Genomic DNA, 21,087 nt, shown 5'->3' with positions numbered 1-21,087 from the left:
CCTGGTGGATTAAATATATCAGGGGCAGGCAATTATTTTGGGCAGAGGGCCGCTTACCTAGTTTTGGAAGGCTGTTGCGGGCTGCATAGGTATCCCCACCCCTTGACAGGTGCCCTGCCCCCTGGTCACCATCTTGGGACCCATGTCCCAGGGCCAGCACCGGCGGGGCCCATAGCAGGGTACAGGCTGGCAGGGGTGTGTGGAGCCGCGCTGGGCTGCACCAGCAGAGAGAGGGGGGAGCTGGCCCAGCTCCATAGAGCCCCTGATGGCTGGGACCCCGCGCTCCTGCCACCCTGCTCTGGGCGCCACCAGCACTGACTCTGGGACACCAGTGAGGGCCCTGTGTTCCTGCTGGCTCCCATGCCCACTCACAGCCAGTACCCCCAGTCCCACGGTACAGGCAGGGGGCACTTCATAGCCCCGACCCCCTGCTTGCCGGCAGGGAAGAAGCTGGTACAGAGCATGGGGAAAAGCAGCTCCTCGCCCACCCTGTGACCGGCGCTCTCTGCTACAGGTGCTTGCAGCCTGCGTGGGGCTGTCTGGAGCAGGCACAGGCAACCCCACATGGGCTGTGAGCAGCTACAGCATGGGGTGCTGGCCATGGGGAGAGCAAGGGGCCACTTTTCCCCATGTTCAGCACCAGCTTGTAACCTGGCCCCGCTGCCCGCCTGGGCTCCAAGCCAGCTCTGGGCTCACCCATTGGTGGCAGCACCTGTAGCCTTCCTGCTTGCCATGCCGGGCAGTGTTGGCTGCTGCTGCCCACCCACAGCTTGCGTGCTGGGTAGCCCAGAGGTGACAGTGGCAAACACTGCTCGGCACGGCAAGTGCGGGGGCCGCAGCTGCTGTTGTCATGCGCAGCCCTGACAGGTGAGGCTGGAGCCAGTGCAGGGCCCAGGAGGGCTGTGGGGGCAGGTTACAAGCTGATGCTGAACACGGGGGGGGGGGGAGCAGCCCCTCACACACCCCGTGGCTGGTGCCACACACTGCAGCTGCTCACAGCCCATCTGGGGTTGCCTGTGCCTTCTTCCGGACAGCCCCGCGTGGGCTGTGAGCGGCTGCAGCAGGAGGTGTGGGCCATAGGGTGGGGGAGGGGCCACTTTCCTCTGCACCGGGAAGGAACCCGGGGAAAAAATGAGCGCAGGAAAAAGTGGCCCCTCGCCCACCCCGTGGCCCATGCTCCCTGCTTCAGCCGCTCGCAGCCCACGGGGATGTCCAGAGCAGGCATAGGCAGCCCCATGCAGACTGTGAGTGGCTGCAGTGCAGGGTGCTAGCCACAGGGTGGGTGAGGGGCTACTTTCTCCCTGCCCATGCTCAGCTTTTCCCCAGGCTCCTTCCCTGCCCAGGGTCCTCCCCTGCCCTTCCCCCCCACTTCCCCCTTACCTGAGGTTCCAGCGCCACCAGGGCAACCACATGCTCCCAAGCCAGAAGCCCCTGGGGGTGGGGCCAGGCAGGCCCTGCTGTTGTGAGAGCCCACCAGGCTTCCCCTGGGTCCTACTGCTCTTGGTTCCTGTCATTTTTGACAGGAACCAAAGGCAGATTAATATTAATTTTCTAAATTTTTTAGGGGCCCCACAGGCCGGATAGAATGGCCTTGTGGGTCGGATGCAGCCTGCAGGCTGTATTTTGCCCACCCCTGAAATGTATAGATTCATGCCTGTTCTTCAGTGAGAAGCTATAAACAGGGGAATGTTGATGGAAAAATGGGGGAGAGTGTTTAATTTAATTGAAATACACAAGAGTAGATGACATAATAGAAGGAGCAAATGGATGGGGTGTAGTGCTCTATGTTAAAGAGCAGTACACATTCTCGATGATCAGGATGGGTTCAGAAGAGGGGCTAACTGAAGCGCTCTGGGTTAGAATGCAAGGGGGGCGTGGGGAAAGGGACTTGATAGTGGGCATCTACTACAGACTGCCTCATCAGGGGGACAAGCTGGACCTGGAAATCTCAGGTCAGCTCACGAAGGTTGTAAGGACAAGGGTTGTGGTTTTCATGGGTGACCTAAACTACCCAGACATCTTCTGGGAGAATCAGTCAGCCAGGCAGGTCTGAATGCTCATGTAGGTTTTTAGCCTGCATACAGGACCTCCACCTAACCTAGGAGGTACATAATCACACCCGAGGAAATGCCTTGCTGGACTTGGTCCTTGCCACAGGTGATGACCTGGTGAGGGATCTGTAGGTGCTCGACTACTTAGGCATTAGCGAACATTGTCTGCTGGAATTTACTATCCAGCGCAGGGTGGTGAAAGCAAGCAGCAAGGCAAAAGTCCTTGACTTCAGGAGGGCCAACTTCAATGAGCTAAGGAGATTAGTAATAGAGACATTGGGGACTCGGAGTCTCAATGAGATGGGAATCCAAGACGGGTGGTTGTTCCTTAAGGAGATGATCCTCTGAGCTCAGAGGGAGTCAGTCCCAATGCGAACCAAAGTGGGCAAGAGTGCTAAAAAGCCCCCTTGGCTCAGTAAAGGCATCCAGGAAGGCTTGAGGGCAAAAAAGGTAGCATACAATCAGTGAAAACAAGGGGCACTCACCAAGGAGGATTGCACCTCTGTTGCTCATGATTGCAGGGAGGCAGTTAGGAAGGCCAAGGCAGAGATGGAACTAGGGCTGGCGACCAGAATTAAGGATAATAAAAAGTCCTTTTTCAAATACATAGGGAGTAAGAAGAAGGTACCAGGTAGCATGGGGCCCCTACAAGACAGGCTTGGCAATCTGATGATTGCAGCAGAGGAAAAAGCGGATCTCTTCAATTAGTTCTTCGCCTCCATATTTCTGAGCAGGGACCAGGACAATTCCCCCACTAGGATTACGGACAGGCTCAGGGGACATGACACCATGCCTAGGGTCAGGGATGATCTAGTTAGAGAACTTTTGGAGGGGCTGGACGTGTATAAATCAGCAGGTCTGGATGCTCTTCATCTGAGGGTACTGAGGGAATTGGCAGAGGTCATAGCAGGGCCCCTGGCACGGCTATATGAGTGCTCATGGTGCTCTGGCCAGGTCCCAGAGGATTGGAAAAGGGCCAATGTGGTCCCCATTTACAAGAAGGGGAGAAAGAAGGACCTGGGTAACTATAGGCCAGTTAGTCTCACCTTGGTCCTTGGGAAGACCTTTGAGAAAATTATCAAGGAGCACATATGCAGGGGCCCATCATGGGAGGTAATGCTTAGGGGCAACCAACATGGGTTCATTGAAGGTAGGTCCTGCCTGACTAACCTGGTTTCCTTTTATGACCAGGTCACAAAGTCCTTGGATGTGGGTGTTGAGGTAGATGCCATCTACCTGGACGTCAAAAAGGCCTTTGACACTGTTTCTCACCCCATTCTCATAAAAAAACTAGGCAAGTGGCGGCATCGATACCTACACAGTCAGATGGGTAGCAAATTGGCTTGATGGTTGCATCCAGAGAGTGGTGATGGATGGGTTGTTTTCGACCTGGAGGGATGTGGGCAGTGGAGTTCCCCAGGGCTCAGTCCTTGGGCCTGTCCTATTCAAAATTTTTATCAGCGACTTGGAGGTGGTCATGGAAAGCACGCTGTCCAAATTTGCTGATAACACAAAGATATGGGGAGAAGTGGGCACACTGGAGGGGAGGGGCAGAATCCAGCTAGATCTAGACAGGTTACAGAGGTGGGCGAATGAGAATAGAATGGAATTCAATGCAGACAAGTGCAAGGTGCTGCATCTAGGGAGAAGGAACCTGCAACATACCTATAGGCTGGAGAAAACCCTTCTCAACAACACAGTGGCTGGATCTTGGAGTCATTGTTGACTCCAGGATGGACATGAGCTGCCAATGAGAGGAAGCGGTCAGTAAGGCTAACCACACCTTGTCATGCATTTAGAGATGCATCACAAGCAGATCCAGGGAGGTGATCCTTCCCCTCTATGCGGCACTGGTCAGGCTGCAGTCGGAGTACTGCGTCCAGTTCTGGGTGCTGCACTTCAAGAGGGATGTGGCTAACCTTGAGAGGGTCCAGAGGAGGGCCACTCACATGGTCATGGGGCACCAGGCCAGGCCATACAAAGATAGATTAAAGGGCCTGAATCCATTCAGCCCCCACAAGAGGAGACTCAGATGAGATCTGGTGGCCATCTATTTACTCACCAGGGGGGACCAGCAGAAAACAGGTGAGGCTCTGTTCCCCTAGGCACTATCTGGGATAACAAGGAATACTGGCCACAAACTGATTGAGAGCAGGTTCAGGCTTGATATCAGGAGGCATTACTTTACGGTTAGGGCTGCCAGGCTCTGGAATGGGCTTCCAAAGGAGGTGGTGCTCTCCCCTACCTTGTGGGTCTTCAAGAGGAGGTTGGATAGGTATCTGGCTGAGGTATTATGATCCCAGATTCGTTCCTGCCCAGGGCAGGGGGTTGGACTTGATGATCTATTCAGGTCCCTTCCGACCCTAGAAACTATGATGACTTATTATATTACTAAAATATAAAGAGTAGTCATCAATCTACATTGCATTGGTCAAACATCCTTGCTCCACACAGATGAAGAACATTATTCCCTTGGTTGACTGGACAAAGGAAGTTGCATCTAAATCCAGACCTCAGAGACAGTGAAATTAGCTATCAATTCCACACTTACCATCAGTAGTGGCTGTTAAAACACAAAACTTTAGTCCTTTGTACATATCAGATGCCTTGTAAAGTAAGAAGTCAGGATACCTGCTCTCAGATATCTGAAAGCTGAAATAAATCTTTTCATAATTACATGGGCTCTTCATCACACAGACACAGCAGGACTCATTGAAGGCCTGGTTTCCTTAGTACAAATAGGCCAGGTTTCATTGGGAAATTGGCCCTTGTATGGAACATAGGATGATAGAGAATGAGGACCCCTGTCTCTAAATACAAGTTAAGTGATATACTGGACTATGTTAGAGTGCAGTCGGAGAGGAAAATCAGGTACAGACAAAGGAACAGAATATTCTTCAATTTGTTTGAAAAGAGTTAGCATACATGTTTTAATTGGGTTCTTTGTTCTATAGGCTTGATTAATTCTCTAGTGGAGATGTGAGTCTTCTTTTGTATAATAATCTGTCAACTGAAGAATTGGAAGTTCTGGCACTTGGGTTGTTTAAAACTAGACTGGACAGAACTAGAAAATACTCTAGAGGAGAATCTAGTGCTAGAAAGGAGACAGACAGGATGATGTCATCAGTCTTCATTTTATACTTCTGTTATGTCTGTGTTCCTGATGGTGATTTATTTATTTGTTCTTTTCCCACCTGATAAAAAGAGAAAAAAAAATAATCTCACAAAAGTGACTTTTTGAGCTTGAGACCCCCAAGGGAGGAACAGAGGGGTGATAAAGTTATTTGTCATACTTTATAAATTATTTTGTAGCTGAGATAAGTACAATTACATTCTGAACCACACACATTTATCCCCTCCCCAGAGAGTTAAAGTGAAAATGTAGTGAAGAGAAACAGTAAGAGTAAAGTCAAGTTTTAGCAAATTGCATCTTAAGAAACAACATCCTTTTGTATTTTCTCTTCTCGTTCACAGGATACAGCCCATAGGCTGCAGATCAAAGGAATCTTCCTGTGTAGTATTTGTGGCTTCTGATGTGCCAGCAAATTGGAGTATTTCAGATTCGCTAACTTGTTTTTCTGTGAATTATAATTTACTTGTTGGAGCAGGAGTATGGTTGCATGGATTGAATGATACAGCCCTTTTAAGTTTGTGCACCCCTTGGTGCAGAAATGGAGAGGAAAAAAATGATCAACAGATGTGGGAGGCTTATTGAATATGCACAATTTGAGCACAGAATGTTATTTTCATCCAAGCAGAAAATGTTTCCATCTTTAATGATGTATGAACTTCCATACACTTATTTTTTTATTTAGCTAAAAGCTAGTCTGTTTTACTTATTTGACATAGCTGGGATCTACAATGTTCATACACACACCTATTTTGAGGGCCTGAGCTTCCTGAGTTCTCAGAGATACCCTGGATCCTGTAGATGCAAGTCGAGAGCTCTCAGTATTTTGCAAGATAAGGTCCTCAACCACAAACCAGTTTCATTACAAAAGCCCTGTTCCACAGATTTACTAAGTTACTTTCATGCACTCTGGTTGCTAAATGCATCCCATTATTTCCCAATTCAGAACATGAAATTGCCAGCATCAGGGGGAAGGGGATGGGCAGGCTCCAAAGGGAGTTTTGAGGGTGGAGTCACACCCTACATTGATTCTTGCTCCAATGAAAGTTTAAAATAAACTGCCTGACAAGGACAGGGTATTTCTTTTCTGGGGGAGGTGAAGGAGTCAACTGAATTAATGGTTTATTATTACCTACTCAATTTCTGCGAATCTCTTTGCTCCATAGGTGTTCATAACCCTTGATCTTCCTCTAATCAAGCTAGCCCTTCTTCTACAATTATCCTGTCTGTTATCTACTCCTAGTAATGTTCCTCTGCTCACCCCTCAGCATGTTCAGTGAAAGTGTGCTTCTACCTAGGAACCTGTACTGAGGGCTTTGTTCCTAGGGGTTTTGAGCCCACAACAAATTAGAGACAGGGAAGGGAGGGGCAGGGCTAAAATCAGGCTGAGCTATGCACTGGTGCTGCAGTCAGAAGTAGGAGGGAGTTGCAAAGGTGAAGTGAAGAGGTAAGTTACTTCAGTGACCCTTTCCAGATGATGGGGGCTGTGGGAGGATGAACAAGAAGCACAACCAGGCACCATAAAGCTGGGCCTGGGTGATTGGTTGGTTTCCCTAGGTAGCCAAGTGGTGCTGTCAGCAGCTGAACCAAGTTCTCCCCCAACCCTGTTTGTTTCTGCCCTCCCACCCCCTGCCAATTATATTTGTTTTTGCCTGGATCATAATGGAATAACATAGCCCTAGGCCCCTAGCATGTCAGCAAAGCTTCTAGATTCTTTTTACTTGGAGAAAAATAGGTGTTGTGTTAGGGGATGACATACCCCACTTTTCAGAATCCTAGTTCTGCCCGTAAACTGCATATATCCCCTTCCCATGTATTCTGTGCATCTGCCACATTGTTTTATCAGAGCAAATTGTCCCGCCATGCTTATTCATCATCATCATAAGTCTGGAGCTAAGGTAGGGGAGGAAAATATGAAAAAATGTTTAAAAAAATGGTTTCCTAAGGAGACTTCTACATTCCTAGAGATGTTCCTTTCCCCCCCCCAAACCACAATACTGAATGATCCTACATAGTACTATACTGCAAACTGTTTGCTATAATATGTATTAATGATAAACAGTGCTTACAGCCCCTTCCATCTTCAAAGCTCTCTGCAAATTTTAGCCAATTAATTTTTTCAATACTTCTGTGGGCTATGCAGCAGTATTCTCAAGAAGCTAAAGCAGAAATATTAAATAAGGTACCTCAGGCCACACAGATAGTCAGTGACAGAAGAGGAGTAAATGCTCTGGAGCTGGAATTCCCAACTCTTTTTATTTCCCTAGACAATTCTGTTAGGTCAGGGATACAAAATGTATAAGGAAAACTAATGGAAAGCATTTTAAATACTCTAAAATTTCTCTAAAGTAACTTCCCTCAGAACCATGGGAAGAACAAATTCCATGACAAAAAGTTTACATGGCAGTCCTTCAAAATTAGCTGAATTTCTTTATGTTTTCATCCTTTGTGGTTAGGTTTTAAACCCAGGTCAGTAAAAAAAAAATTACACAGCTCCATACCACTGTACTATGTTGTACATGCAGGTAATAGCTTCATACTTCTAGCTTCAAACCAAAATATGAAGTACCAGTTTGGATTTGGGGTTTTGATTTGAATTTATCATAAAGGTGTTCAGTTCCTGTGGAAAATGAATCCAAATTATAAACAAGTTAATAATTAGTAAATAAGTCACACACTCTCATTCCCTCATGACAGCATCAAAGCTTCCCAGTCAAGGACAAAAAAACAGCTATTATCTGTATAACTGTATAAAATACATCAGTCATAGTCATTTTAATCCTTGAGAGAAGTGTCAAGGTAGCCAAACCAAGAAAATTAAAAACAACTTAGGCCCCTAATCAGCAAAGTACTGAAATATGTGCCTAACTTCAAGTATTTTGGTTCTGTTTACCTCAACTAGAGTACTCATGATAAAAGACAGGCAGGCACATAAGGTGCAGACACAAAAGCAACTCCCCATTGTAACTCATGGCGCTTTGCAGGAAGTGCCATGAGTGACAATGATCCCCTAGACCCAACCAAAGTTCATTGTTCGTTCTTGGGGGTTGGGGAATCCACTGCTGTTTAAAGCAGCTGTGAGCCTAAAGCTGCTCTCCCCTAGCAATGCCCCTCTCCCCATCAGCCCTGGCACTGTTTTCAGAATAGGAGAGGGGAAAGGGAGCACAGGGAGCTCATTCTAGGGATTCCCCAACTGGCGCTGGAGGGTGGGGTGGGTGAGTTGGAGCCCCCGCACCCATCCCACCTTCTAGCACCAGCTGAGAAAACCCCAAACCAAACTCCCTCTGCTCCCTTCCCCCACTCCCATTCTAAAAACAGTACCGTGGCTGGGAGGCAGCGCAGACACAAGTTACTTAAGGTAACCCTCATGCAATGAGGCTTCAGGGTTTCATGGAATGGGACCATTTTAAAGTGTTCTACAGCTGTGTGTTTGGTCACAGCTGTAAAGCACTTTCAGGGGCCAGATTGGGTGAAAATTGTCATTTCTGTCTGCACCTTTAGGTACCTTGCTGAATCAGGATCTTTATACATTGGTGTCAACAATGCACCAGTTTATTAGCTTACCACAGCAATGCTCCAGTTAATTAGATGACCAGGGCTAAAGAAATTTTTTTTTTATGCATATGCGCGCGTGTGTGTGTGTGTGTGTGTGTGTGTGTGCGTGTGCACATACACACACACCCTGATAAAGTCAGTTATCACCTGCAAACACTTATGCCTTGCTGAACAAATTGGTCCACCCTGCCTTACATTCCACCTGCCTTCAGACTAACATAGCTACCTACCTCTCTCTACATTAGCTATATGTTTGATATTTAGACATGCATGCCTCCTGCTGCACTTTGGGTGTAATTCTGACCTCCGACCAGTTTACACTGGTGAAACTAGACTGACTTCTGTGAATTCCTCCTAATCTCCCTTATGTGGCTACAGACATCACCAAATGAAACACATGAGTTGTGCTACTTCACTGATCAGCTGATCTACTTCACTGGGTGAAACAGACATTGCCTGTTGTCCCAAAGGATTAGGTGATCCCAGGAGCAGCAGGGGCCCAATCCTGCAGAACAACACTTGGGGCAGGCCTCTGCAAATGGAGGAACCCCAGGTTTCCCTGCTTGCAGAGGAACACCCCAAGTCAAATTATTCAGGCACGCCTCTGCAAGTGGAGGAGCCTAGAGTTTTCCCATTTGCAGAGACATGCTCTGAGTTGGGGTGTAGCAGCATGAGATACACCTAGGGAATCCCTTGCAGGGAGCACCTGCAAATGGGGGAACCTGGGCAGGTACTCCCAGGGCCTGATTATGTACACTCTGGGAGTTCCCATTTCTTGGAAGATGGGCCCCTGAAGCACTGGAAGCCCCTGCCTGGGGTAGCTGGTGCTCTCCTGCCATAAAGCAGACATCCATCACAAGAAAAACAGCACAAACTGATGCTACCTATGTCACAGCCACAACATTTGGGCATTTGGGGCATGACAAGGGGGATGGATGTCTGTTTGCTTGAACTTTATACCACCATAACAATTTTTATGGTGGCACAAAGGCAATGTCTGTTTCTAGCCTGTGAAATTAGAATCTGAACCTTATTCCTTCAACTGAAGTAACACTCCCTGTACAAACACTTCCTAGTGATGTACTGTTTTGTCTCGTATTGATTCTCATCAAATGTACTCAGGACCTGTTTTTCCCTAATTAGCTGCCCTCCAAACCTAGTCTCTAGGGCTAGGGACAGACATTAAAAAAGCCTGAGCCTGAATTGATTCAATCTTTGCAAGTTAGTCTAACCTGGCTAGGCTAAATCAGTTTGTAACCCAGACACATCCCTTAAATGCAGGCACATGCCTGCAGTGACTCAGGCTAGAACCCAGGGGGGCTAAAGCAGCCCTCCCTTTACTTCCAGAGGGCAGAGCTGAGGGGGGTGTGGCCAGGGCCTGGCAGGACACTCTGATTATTAACCCCCTCCTGAGCTACCCATCAGGGAACGTTTATTACCCCTAACTCAGTGTTTATCAATTAAGAAAATAAAGCCTCTCTCCATTAACTAATGGACATCTTCTTAAACAGCTCTTCCAAGGAAGGACATTAAGCTACCTGTTGATTAGCTCCAAAAGGCCTGTATGCTTCTGTCCTTTCCCACAGCATGGACTGTAGCCAGAGTGTGGTCTGCTAGCTAATGCTGAGGTATCTGAGTAAGGCAGAGGGGAGGGGGTAATAATCCATGCTTAGTAAGAAGAAGCCAGGCAGATGTTCTGTGCCGAGCTCCAGCCAGGGAGCAGAGGGGAGGGGCCAGCCCTGCATGGAACAGAAAGCCCCGCCCAGCCCAGAGAGCACGCTCGGATGCTGAGGGAGTCTGGTTTATCTTAAATGAGAAAAGGGTCTGGGACAGACATTGCATAAACCGGCTTGAGCCAATCAGTTAAGTCAGATGCTACATTCGAGCAGATTTATCTCAAACCGGTTTCAGCAATTTTCAAACTGGTTTATGTGCTCTGAACATCTGTTCTGCTACAGGTTTAAGCCAGTTTCTGATCACTTAAACTGGTTTATGTGCAATGTCTGTCCCTAGCCCCGCAGACTGCTTTTTCTTTTTTTGCTCCTTGTACAAACTCTGTAATCAAACTACTGCCTCTTCAAATCATGTGGATTGAAGAGCTAATAAAAGGATGATAGAAATGTTCAGACAATATTGCACTGATAATGTTTCCTCTGGATGGGATAAATATTGAATATTATGGATGAAACCTATCCCTGGCATTACTCCACGAAAGTCAGTAGATTTATACCAGAGATAAACTTGACCCTTTAACCTGGATAATATATTTTCTCAAATGTTCATGAGAAGATGAATAAGAGGGAAAAAATAGTGAATTATTCTCATTGGCCAGTATAAATACTCCTTTCTAGTTAAAAATAACTCTTTGAGGATACATAACTTTTCACAAACATAATGGATTTGGGACAATGACACTTCCTCAGTACTAACATAGTAACACTTGTTGCCAGTAAAGGATGTGCTCTGCTTTACAAAGGAAATTCACGTTGGCATATTTCACCATGGAAACTCCAGATCTGGTCATAAACAGACAAATTCACCTTCTGACACATGTCCTTATCTTGGAAATAACAAAGAAACATATTTTTTTAAAAGACTGAATTAAACCCAGGGGGTAGGGATCCCACATGCTCCAAGTTTCACCAAATTGATTCTCTCATTTTTGAGGACAAATACAAACAAACATTCACTAGAACTTGTTCAGGCTGCTGTACTTCATAACAAGGTTGCTGAACCAGGACAATTGGGCTCAGCTGCCTTATATGAAAATAAGAACCTAATACAGCACCAACTGCAACAATACAAATTACTTCAGCTTCTATCTTTTGTTTCCTAGCACTTCTTTCCTCTGATTACCTAGGTCCTATGCAGTGACGTGGACAGAAGTGTGAAATAAATTCTGCAGTCCTTACCTACAATACTGAAGTTTTAGGAATGGGTAGTGCCCTTTTAAATAGTTTAGCTAGCAAGCTTCTGTGTTTCAGAGGCCCCAAGAACTCTGTCAAAATAGCAAGGTAGACCTCACATATTGTATACAGTTAGAACACAGTAATTTGGACCCTGCCATGACTACAAAGTTCCTTCACATTACGTTTGTTGGATAAGGAGCAAAAGTAACGAAACACACCCAAGACCCTCCTTTCCTTCTCAATAGTCTTTCCAAAAAGTTTTCCTATGTTTATGTCTTCAGAGATGATTGCTCTGTTGCTTCTAAAATGTTTTTCAGGCCATGGGTGGCTGAGTAAGGATTTCTTGGAGAAGAGAGAGAATCATAGAAAATTAGGGTTGGATGGGATGTCAGGAGATCATCTAACTTAATCCCCTGCTCAAAGCAGGACAATCCTGCCCACCTGTTTGTTCTAGACTGTGCTTTTACATTTACAGTGATGTTTAGATAACTAACTACACCTACACAGACTACCACATCTGGATGATTTTGTTTGAGTTGGTGGCAAAACGTATCTGTGAGGGAAACATCTCTGTATTGAAGATGATGCATCTTTCTTAGGACCTTGTACAGAGACTCTCCAGTTACTGTTTACCTTGAGGTTACTTTGACACATCTCTAATGTAAATCTTTCCATTTCCAAACTGAACTGAAGCATGGAAATATAGTATGAATAATCAAATACTCTTGCCGTTGAAAGGTTAGGAGGACCTACTCTTGCTGTTGAAAGGTTAGGAGGACCTAAAAGGTCACCAAAATACTTATTATGAATTCTCCTGCAGTTTTAAAGTTGTCTGTGTGTAATAATAAATTCAGTTTATTTTTTTGTCTCACTATCTCAGGCAGACAGCAGGAATAAGGCAGTATAGGTGATAGACTGATGAAAGTTCATAGTTATACACAGAATGAAAAACAGAACAGATAAAGAAAGGTCAGTTACAATAATTAGAAACTGTGCATCTCTCAATAAAACAGTGTCTACAGCAAGGGTGGGCAAAATACAGCCTGCAGAGAGGTTTTGTCCAGCCTGCAGTGGGTCCCTTGGTCCCATCTGGCTCGGGCACTGTCCAGCCATGGTGCGGCCTGCCACACCCTGGACATGCGGCGGGGCTGAGGCAGATTTGTGGCTGGACTGCCTTTATAGGCGGCCCAGGCAGCAGCAGCTTCTTCTGGCTGCCACTGCAGCTAGCCCCAGACCCCCGGAATTGGTGGGGACCCGCACACACAGCCCTGACACAACCTGCCCCTCACCTGCTCTGAACTCGCCTGCCCAGGCTCAGCAGCAGTGACACCAGGCAGAAACTGTTGCTCAGTGTGGGTGGAAAGCACCCCCAGCACCCACCATTGCCAGGCCCTTGCTGCTGCAACCACCTGGAGCCTGCACCGGGCAGCCTGCATCTGCTCTGTGTTGCCACTGCTGCCCTGCTGGGCAGCCTGGAGGTGACAGCGATAGTGGCAGAAACACTGGGCAGCCCAGCACCGGCTCCAGGCATCTGCAGTAGGAAGGTCCCAGCAGCAGTGAGGGGGAGGGGCTACTTTTCCCTTGCACCGAGCTACAGTTTCTGCCTGGCGCTGCTGAGCCTGGGCGGACAAGTCTGGAGTGGGTGCAGGGTGGGCTCGGTTGGGGCTGTGTGACATGGGTCCCCACCCTCTGGGTTGAGGCCAGCAGCAGTGGCAGCCAGAAGGAGCCTCCACTGCTTGGGCTGCCTAGAAAGACAGTCCAGCTGTGGAGCTGCCCCAGCCCTGCTCTGTGCCCGGGGCAGCAGGACGCACTACAGGTAGGTGGTGAAGAGGAGGTGTGGCGCGGGCTGGATCGTGTCCAGATTCTGGCTGATCCGCTCCGGTGGGAGTACATCTAGAGGAACCAGGGGGTGGGGCTGGGGCTGCATGCTGTTGGTGGTGGCAGGGAGGAGCTGCAGGGTGCGTGGGCTCCGGGCTTCTGCAGGGTGGGTGCTGACCAGCTCAGGGGAACGTGTGTGGGGGGCTCTCATGCACACCCCACCATGCCCACAAACCTTCCCCTGCCAACCAAAGAACCACACCCTCCCCCATACAATTACACCCTCGTGTATTCATGGTAATTCATGTGCATGCAAAATAGGAATCTGGTTTAAAATAAAAATCCAGGCCCATTTCATCTTACAAAGATCAGGAGCGCAGGTATCAATGAGTGGAGCTGTCTCCTTCTCCAGTGGGGCTCTGATTGTCTCAGATTTTCTTGGAATTCTGTAAAATTCTATTGAACTTCAAGAACTAAAAGAGGCATTGGCATTGTCATGCATAATGTATCTGGAGTATACATAGTAGCTGTATCTGGATGAAAATAGATGACAGCACAAAGGCCAAGCAAACAGATCTCCATACAGATTGTAACCATGACAAAGGAGGTAGGAATATGGACTGCTATTACCAGCAGACAACTGTGTACTTTATGGTGGGAGAGCACTAGCAGCCCAGGCTCAAAATAGAAACAAGGATCACAAAAGTACCATTTCTTAGATTAAGATTGTGTGTTTGAAGGGTGAAAGTTTGTGACATGGCCTGATAGTAGGGCCTGGACAGGGATTAATATGTGAATAAGAACTCTTATCTCCCTTTTTTCATAGATTCCACACATACTCATTGATCATAAATAAATCAGATAAATAAAAAAATACAATCAAATTATACATTATTTTGGTTCCAAGTGCTTGGCTGTCATAATAATTTGGAGTCTGACACATTAAAATACAATTAAAATATAAAACATTACTTTCTTATTGAATATCAAGGGCTATAGGCTGTACAGGAGGGACAGGACAGGGAGGAAAGGTGGGGGTGTGGTGCTCTACATCAAGGAGGAATACACATCCTCATCTAGTAGCACAAGGTCAGATGAGGGGCACACTGAAGTGCTCTGGGTTAGAATACAAGGAAGTCAAGGGGAAAGGGACTTAATGGTGAGGGTTTACTACAGACGACCCAACCAAGGGGAGGAGCTAGACCGGGAATTCTTAAGTCAGCTCACAGAGGTAGTTAGGTCAAAAGACGCGGTCATCATGGGGGACCTGAACTTTCCAGAAATCTGCTGGGAAGAGCAGTCAGCCAGGTCTGACCACTCATGTAGGTTCCTAGCCGAGATACAGGACCTCCATCTAACCCAGGAGATGCACAGCCCCACCAGGGGAGACACCTTGTTGGATCTGGTCCTGGCCACAGGCGATGACATCGTGAGGGGGCTGCTGGTGCTCGACCACCTGGGCAACAGCAATCATTGCCTGCTGGAATTCACCATCCAGCACAAGGTGGCAAAAGCCTGCAGCAAGGCAGCAGCCCTGGACTTCAGGAGGGCAGATTTCAATGAGGTAAGAAGAATAGTTGAGGAGGTACTGAAGTCCTGGAGGGGAGAGGAGTTGGGTGTCCAAGAAGAGTGGTCGTTCCTTAAGGAGACACATCCTCCAAGCCCAAAGAGAGGTAATCCCAATAAGGAACAAAGGGGGCAAGCGTGGTGCTGGCTCCTACCCTGGGGGTCTTTAAGGGGAGGTTAGATGAACACCTTGCTGGGGTCGTTTGACCCCAGTACTTTTTCCTGCCATGGCAAGGGGTCGGACTTGATGATCTGCTCAGGTCCCTTCCGACCCTACCAACTATGAAACTATGAAGTTTTATCAAATCTATCATACATGCAAACAACCCTCCCCAAACATACATTAAAGAGGTGTTTGATATGAATCTTGCACTCATGTTTACCTTCCTAATTTCATAAACATGACCTGCAGCTCTTCAGTCTAGATGCATTTCAATCCCTTTTACATTCATTGTATCCATGTTATATGGTTGTAACAGACTGCCAATGTGGGCTCACCAGATTGGCTTGAGATACTCACCCTGGGCTAGAAACAGTGCCAGTGAACTCAGAGCGACCCCAAGGGTGGAACAGGGGAGCCCTGCCCTGTTAAAAAGGAGAAGCCAGTCTAAAGAAGGGGTTTTCAATCCCCTCATTCACATAGAAGGGGGATGGCCAGGGTTGGGGGCCAGCCACCCTGAGCCTTGGTTGGCTTGTTTCCAAGCCAGGGAGGGACTGCCTGAGGGGATAAAAGCAGCAGCCGAACTGGCGTGTGACGGGGGCTGCTGACAGTGACTTTGGGGAATGATGCAGGAGGCCTAAGAAAAGCTGGGTTGAGCTGACCCAGCACAGGGAGCAGAGAGACCCCTCTGAAGAGCCTCGAAGGCCCTGGGAGAAGAAGGCAGCTGCAGCTGGCTGTGCCTCCAGCCCTGCAGCAGAAGGGAGCTGCGGTCAGGGCTTGGGGCATAGAGCTGGTGCCCCAAGACCTCATCGAAGTGTGCTGGATGTGTTGGGTGTCCTGAAGGCTAGGCGTGGCAGTCAGCCCCCCACTCCACTGTGGAGAAGAAGCAGCAGCCAGGAGCGTAGGCAGTATCCTTATCCAGAGCAGGGAGCTGGGCCGGTGAGTTTGAGGAAACCCCCTTACCTTTCCTGGGGAAGCGGGACAGCAGCAGGCAAGGCACTGGGATCCTGAGGAGCGGCAGAGCGCCAGGAAGAGGGTCCCTGGGAGCTCAGGGCGTATGCTGGTGCTTGGAGCGGGACTAGCAAGCTGCAAGGCATGTGGGGCACCCAGCCAGTCATCTGGAGCAGGGGTTTAGAGCAGCAACTCCTGGGAGCTGCCTGTGCTGCTGACCCTCTGCCACTGACTGTCCCAGAGGGGACTCAGTCCTGTCCCTTATTCTGCAGCTGATTGTCGTCAGATGGAGTCCCTGAGCTTTGTGCTTGGGTCATGCCGATTGCTACAGGAGCCTACTCTGTGGCTTGTTGCTTGCCTTTTTAGTTGCCACGGAGGGTCACTCTTCAGCTTCTTTCAGGGGTTGGGGTTTGATACAATTTGATTGCTACAGACCAGAAGAGCTTACACTGTTGCAGTCTGTCCCTTATTAGGAAGCCTGTTGGAACTGCTGGAAACAAGCACCCTGCTTCCTTGCTGTAGCACCTCAGCAGTGGCTGAAAGCTGCCAGTTAACCTACCTGTGGTTCTTGAGTCAAGGGTTGACTAATGCATTCTGGTTTGTTTTGCCGTTTAAGTTCACTTGTAAATAACCTTTCCTATTATTCTTGTTTTGTTAATAAAGTGTAAATAGTTAAATCAGTTAAGTGTTAGACCTTCTTGGGACCACGGGCTGCTCTGTGGGGAGCAGGGGCCGGCTGGAAAGTAAACTGGTGCTGGCTGGAAGCCCTGCCCCACTCTCACCACACCATCCCTGATATTTGGGCAGAGGTGGCAACTATTGGGCCACCACCCAGGTTACATGATTATAGAATACTTTAAGTTACAATCTTTACAACAGAAGTTTGGTTTGGTTTCTTTACTTCTGGGGCTGCAGTTTCCCAAAGGTATTTACTCAGGGAAAAAGAAAAGTCTAAGACCCAGGCAGAGACCTTCACTAGCATGAAGCTTATCTGGAGTGTAGGAGAGCTGGGATTCTGTTCTCAGAAACTTTGCTCTTCCTGGTGTACTGGCATATGCATTCACTACAAGAAATGGGAGGAACTGCAAGTTATGTAACAAATAATTGTATCATCGCATTACATTTTAGTGAGTGGGATCTGTGTGTCCAAGACCTACAGACATAGGAGCCTTGCTAGAATTTCAGTACTGCAGCAGCAGCAAATGTCATTATATGAGAGAATTATAATTTATAAGCAGTTTTAATTGTTTTCATGATGAGGCCAAGCTATTTAAAATTCACAGAAACATAAATTTGTTGATACAGCTACTCTTCGTTTAATGTTGTAGTTATGTTCTTGAAAAATGCAACTTTAAGTGAAATGATGTTAAGTGAATCCAGTTACATCACAGTTACATCCAATTACATCGTAGTTACCTACTAGCAGGCGGTGGCCAAACAATGTTATAATCAAACATTGTGCGACTTTAAACAAGTATGTTCTCTACTAGATCAGCAATGAAATAACGTCGTCCCAGTTAACGTTGTTTCATTAAGTGAGGAGTACCTGTATGTAAGGAAAGCTGGTTGGGACTTACAGTCCATTGCTACTTAAAATCCATTACTCCTACATGAGGAACATCTAAATGAATCCATTATCCCCTCGTCTATCAGATCCTTCCTAAACAATCACTCTTCCTGCAATGCATATAACAAATGGATCCATTATAATAAAATAAATAAGAAACAGAACCATCTAGAAGTGCCTGGGGTGACCCTGAGGAACTGCATCATCTTATTGCTGTCACTTACACTTTCTTACACTAGCCCAGGGGCGGGCAAAGTCCAGCCCACGGGCTGGTTTGGGCCTGCAACAGACTCCATTTCCCAGCAGCCCCTGCCCGCGTTCCTGCAGCTGGTTTTCATGGAGACCCCAAGAGTGGCAGGGCCATGGCAGCACGGGGCCAGTTTCCATGGAGACTGGCCCCAGAACGCTGGCAGGGGGCGCAGCTGGGCAGGGAGCTGCTCCGGGGCTGGGATCTTGTGGCAATGACGGCATAGTCCAGAGCCAAGGAAGACTGTGATCCGCTGCCCGCATGCCCTGGGCAGAGGCATGGAAGCAGTGGATCACTGTTCTGCCCTGGCTCCTGACCATGCTGTCCCCACTGCAAGATCCCAGCCCCAGCCCCTATGTGCCCTATGTATATGGGCACAGAGGAGCAGTTCCTTGCCCAGCCGCATGCCCTGGAACATAGAACATCACTGCAACAATAACACGCTAACCCTACTATAGAAATGTTATTGTTTCTCTGTTAAATTCCCTGGATTTATAAATTAATTTCTATAAACCTCCTGAAGAGTCCAATTATATAGACATTTGTATATGGGCACATATGGGGCTTCTATGGGTCCTAATAGAATAATTCTGTTGTTTTGAAGTCCACTGTGGGCACATCCTATAAGGTAGATTCTAAAACGTTAGCATCTACTTAGGGGAATCTTCCAGTGAAATGAAATGTAGAATTCAGCCCTTTGGACTTATGGAACAGACCTGAATACTCACTGGTTTTATAGTGTGTGTCCAAATAAACTTGCCCATTCATTTCCATCAGGCCATATGCAAACTTCTGCTATTCAAAATTTCACTAGAAACTGAAAGACTTATATTCAACTTTATCATTACCAATGCAGCTTGTAATCTTGGTGCTAACAAACAAGGTTTTCCCCATTTATTTGTCTGTCTGATCATAGTGGGTAACCCATCTTAACACCAGGGCCCTTCAGCTGATAAAAAAAATTGTCAGAATGCATTGGTTAAAATGAACCTGTCATCAAGAGAAGTAGCTGATCTGCCAAGAGAAGGACAAAAAGAAAAAACAATCCTCAAAGTAAGAGAGCTTGTGGGAGAAGTGAGGATGAAATAGTCACTGCTGAATTGCCCCCAAAGGGGAGCCTTTCCACTTTGCAGCTCTGGGAGTCATCCAGCAGACTACTTAATAATCATCATAATAATAATACACTAATAACAATAGGAATAGTAATAAAATAGTAGTAATAATAATAATGATAAGCTATGTCTATAGGAATTGTGAACAAAAGAGGCCTGACCAGCAGCCCCAAAGCCACAGGATGGGAAAAATGGGTAATTCAAAGAACCTAAGACAGAAAAGTATCAGAGGAAATAGGGCTGCCAAGTACATAGACATTATATATTGTCATCTTAAACTGAGTCTGATGGCTGACTGCACAGTTCTATGTGGTCTTGCCTGTCCCATAATTCCTGGACCATCACAGCTACATCACCCCAACACTGCTAGAATATTTCAATACTTTGACTAATAAAAAAAAATAATTTGTAGTCCATTCACTAATCACCAAGGATCCTCATTTTCTCTGTTTAAAAAATTGCAAATTCTCTTATAAAAATCACAGATTTTCTCATTAACCCCCCCCCAAATCAGTGTTCTACTACAATTAAAATGAAATGCCACTATACATATATAGGTATTAGTTGAACACAATGTTTTATTGATATATTTACAATTTTAAAGCAATTTGGAAGCCTACCAGTGCTTCAGCCTTTATAATAAAATACATTTTAAATACCTATATATGTTGGCATTTGATTTTGGTTTATTTAAATCATGGAAAAATCAGAGCTCCCTTTGCCCCCTTCACTTACCGGGACATGGGTCCAGCTGCAGCTGCCCCCCCACTGATTTGTGGTGCTGAGCAGTGCTGATATGCTGGTGCTCTGCCTCTGCCCATGCTGTTGCCCCTCACTCCTAGGCCACAGTCGTCCCCTCCAAGCTTTGCCACTGCCCCTCACTACTAATACACAGTCCCTTGCCCCCATGTCCTGACTGGTGCCCCTCACTCCTGACCTGCAGTCCCCCATCCCCGCTGGTGCTCCTCATTCCCAACCCATTGTCACCCATTTCCGCCAGTACCCCTCACTCCCAACCCACAGTCCCCTGCCCCCTGGGCCATGCTAATGCCCCTCACTTCCAAATCGCAGCCCCTCCATCCCTGCTGGTACCCCTCATTCCTGACCTGTAACCCTCTACCCCAAGTCCTTCTGTTGCCCCTCACTCTGAATCCACAGCTCTTTATGCCCCCCAGCCCTGCTGGAGGGGGATCCCAGATGCCTCTGCCTTGCCTGAGCCTGTGAGGACTACAGGATGGTGGTCTATGAGGACAGCCTTTAGCATGAGGTGCATGCAGCATACCTCATGTGGAAGCACAGGCAGTGGCAGGAGCACCACATGCTGTCCCCTGCCCCTGGCTGGGGCTAGGGTGTGGTGGGGAGAACCACTGCTGTGCTCCACAGCAGCAGCATGAAATGGAGCATGGCTTTGGGAGCATGCTGCGGGCAGCAAGAGGAGGACAAGGGGCTCTAGGCCCCATCCCACCTGGGCCGGAGCATGGTGGCTGCAGCTACAGTGGGTCCGGCTTGTGCAGGTGGTGGTGGAACGAGTCTGGCTCTGGTGCAGGCTGGAGGAAGAAGGAGCAGACAGCTGTGGCACCCCCCACACCAGGCTGGGGCTTCTGTGCCACACCAGGCAGACTGGCCATGGCCCCCTTCCTCTCCTGGGCAGTCTCTCCCAGCCACTTCTCCTGTGACAGCACGGGCACCAGCCCTCAGCACTGCCAGCCCAGCCATGCAGCTCCCTCCCACCCCTGAAGGACTCCCCTGCCCCTTTCACCTACTGGAGTGTCAGGCTGGCAAAAGTGCAGAGCTGGGTTCGCTGGTGGCACTGAGCATTGCCTCAGCCCCTCTACCCCCACCACAGTCCTGGTGCCTGGACACCTTCCCGCGAGCATGCTGCGGGCAGCCCCAGCCTAGTGTGGGGGGTGCCACAGCTGTCTGCTCCTTCTTCCAGCTTGCACCAGAGCCAGACTCACTCCACCCACCCCACCTCCACACACACATCCTCTCCACACACCCCTGCCACCCAGCTACACACA

The 21,087-nt window shown here is 47.9% G+C and overlaps 1 long non-coding RNA gene across 1 annotated transcript in view; it reads right to left on the bottom strand.

Moving 5' to 3' along the window:
• Positions 1–4,952: 4,952 nt before the first annotated feature.
• Positions 4,953–21,087, bottom strand: part of LOC106738860 (uncharacterized) — a 97,258-nt gene continuing 81,123 nt past the window's right edge. The window contains exon 7 of the long non-coding RNA XR_009462984.1: positions 4,953–5,245. This is a non-coding gene — a long non-coding RNA (uncharacterized LOC106738860). The remainder of the gene's footprint in view (positions 5,246–21,087) is intronic.

This window comes from Alligator mississippiensis, chromosome 1 (genome assembly GCF_030867095.1).
Source record: "Alligator mississippiensis isolate rAllMis1 chromosome 1, rAllMis1, whole genome shotgun sequence".
Lineage (NCBI taxonomy): Eukaryota > Metazoa > Chordata > Crocodylia > Alligatoridae > Alligator > Alligator mississippiensis.
This window is presented reverse-complemented; position numbering and strand designations above follow the sequence as displayed.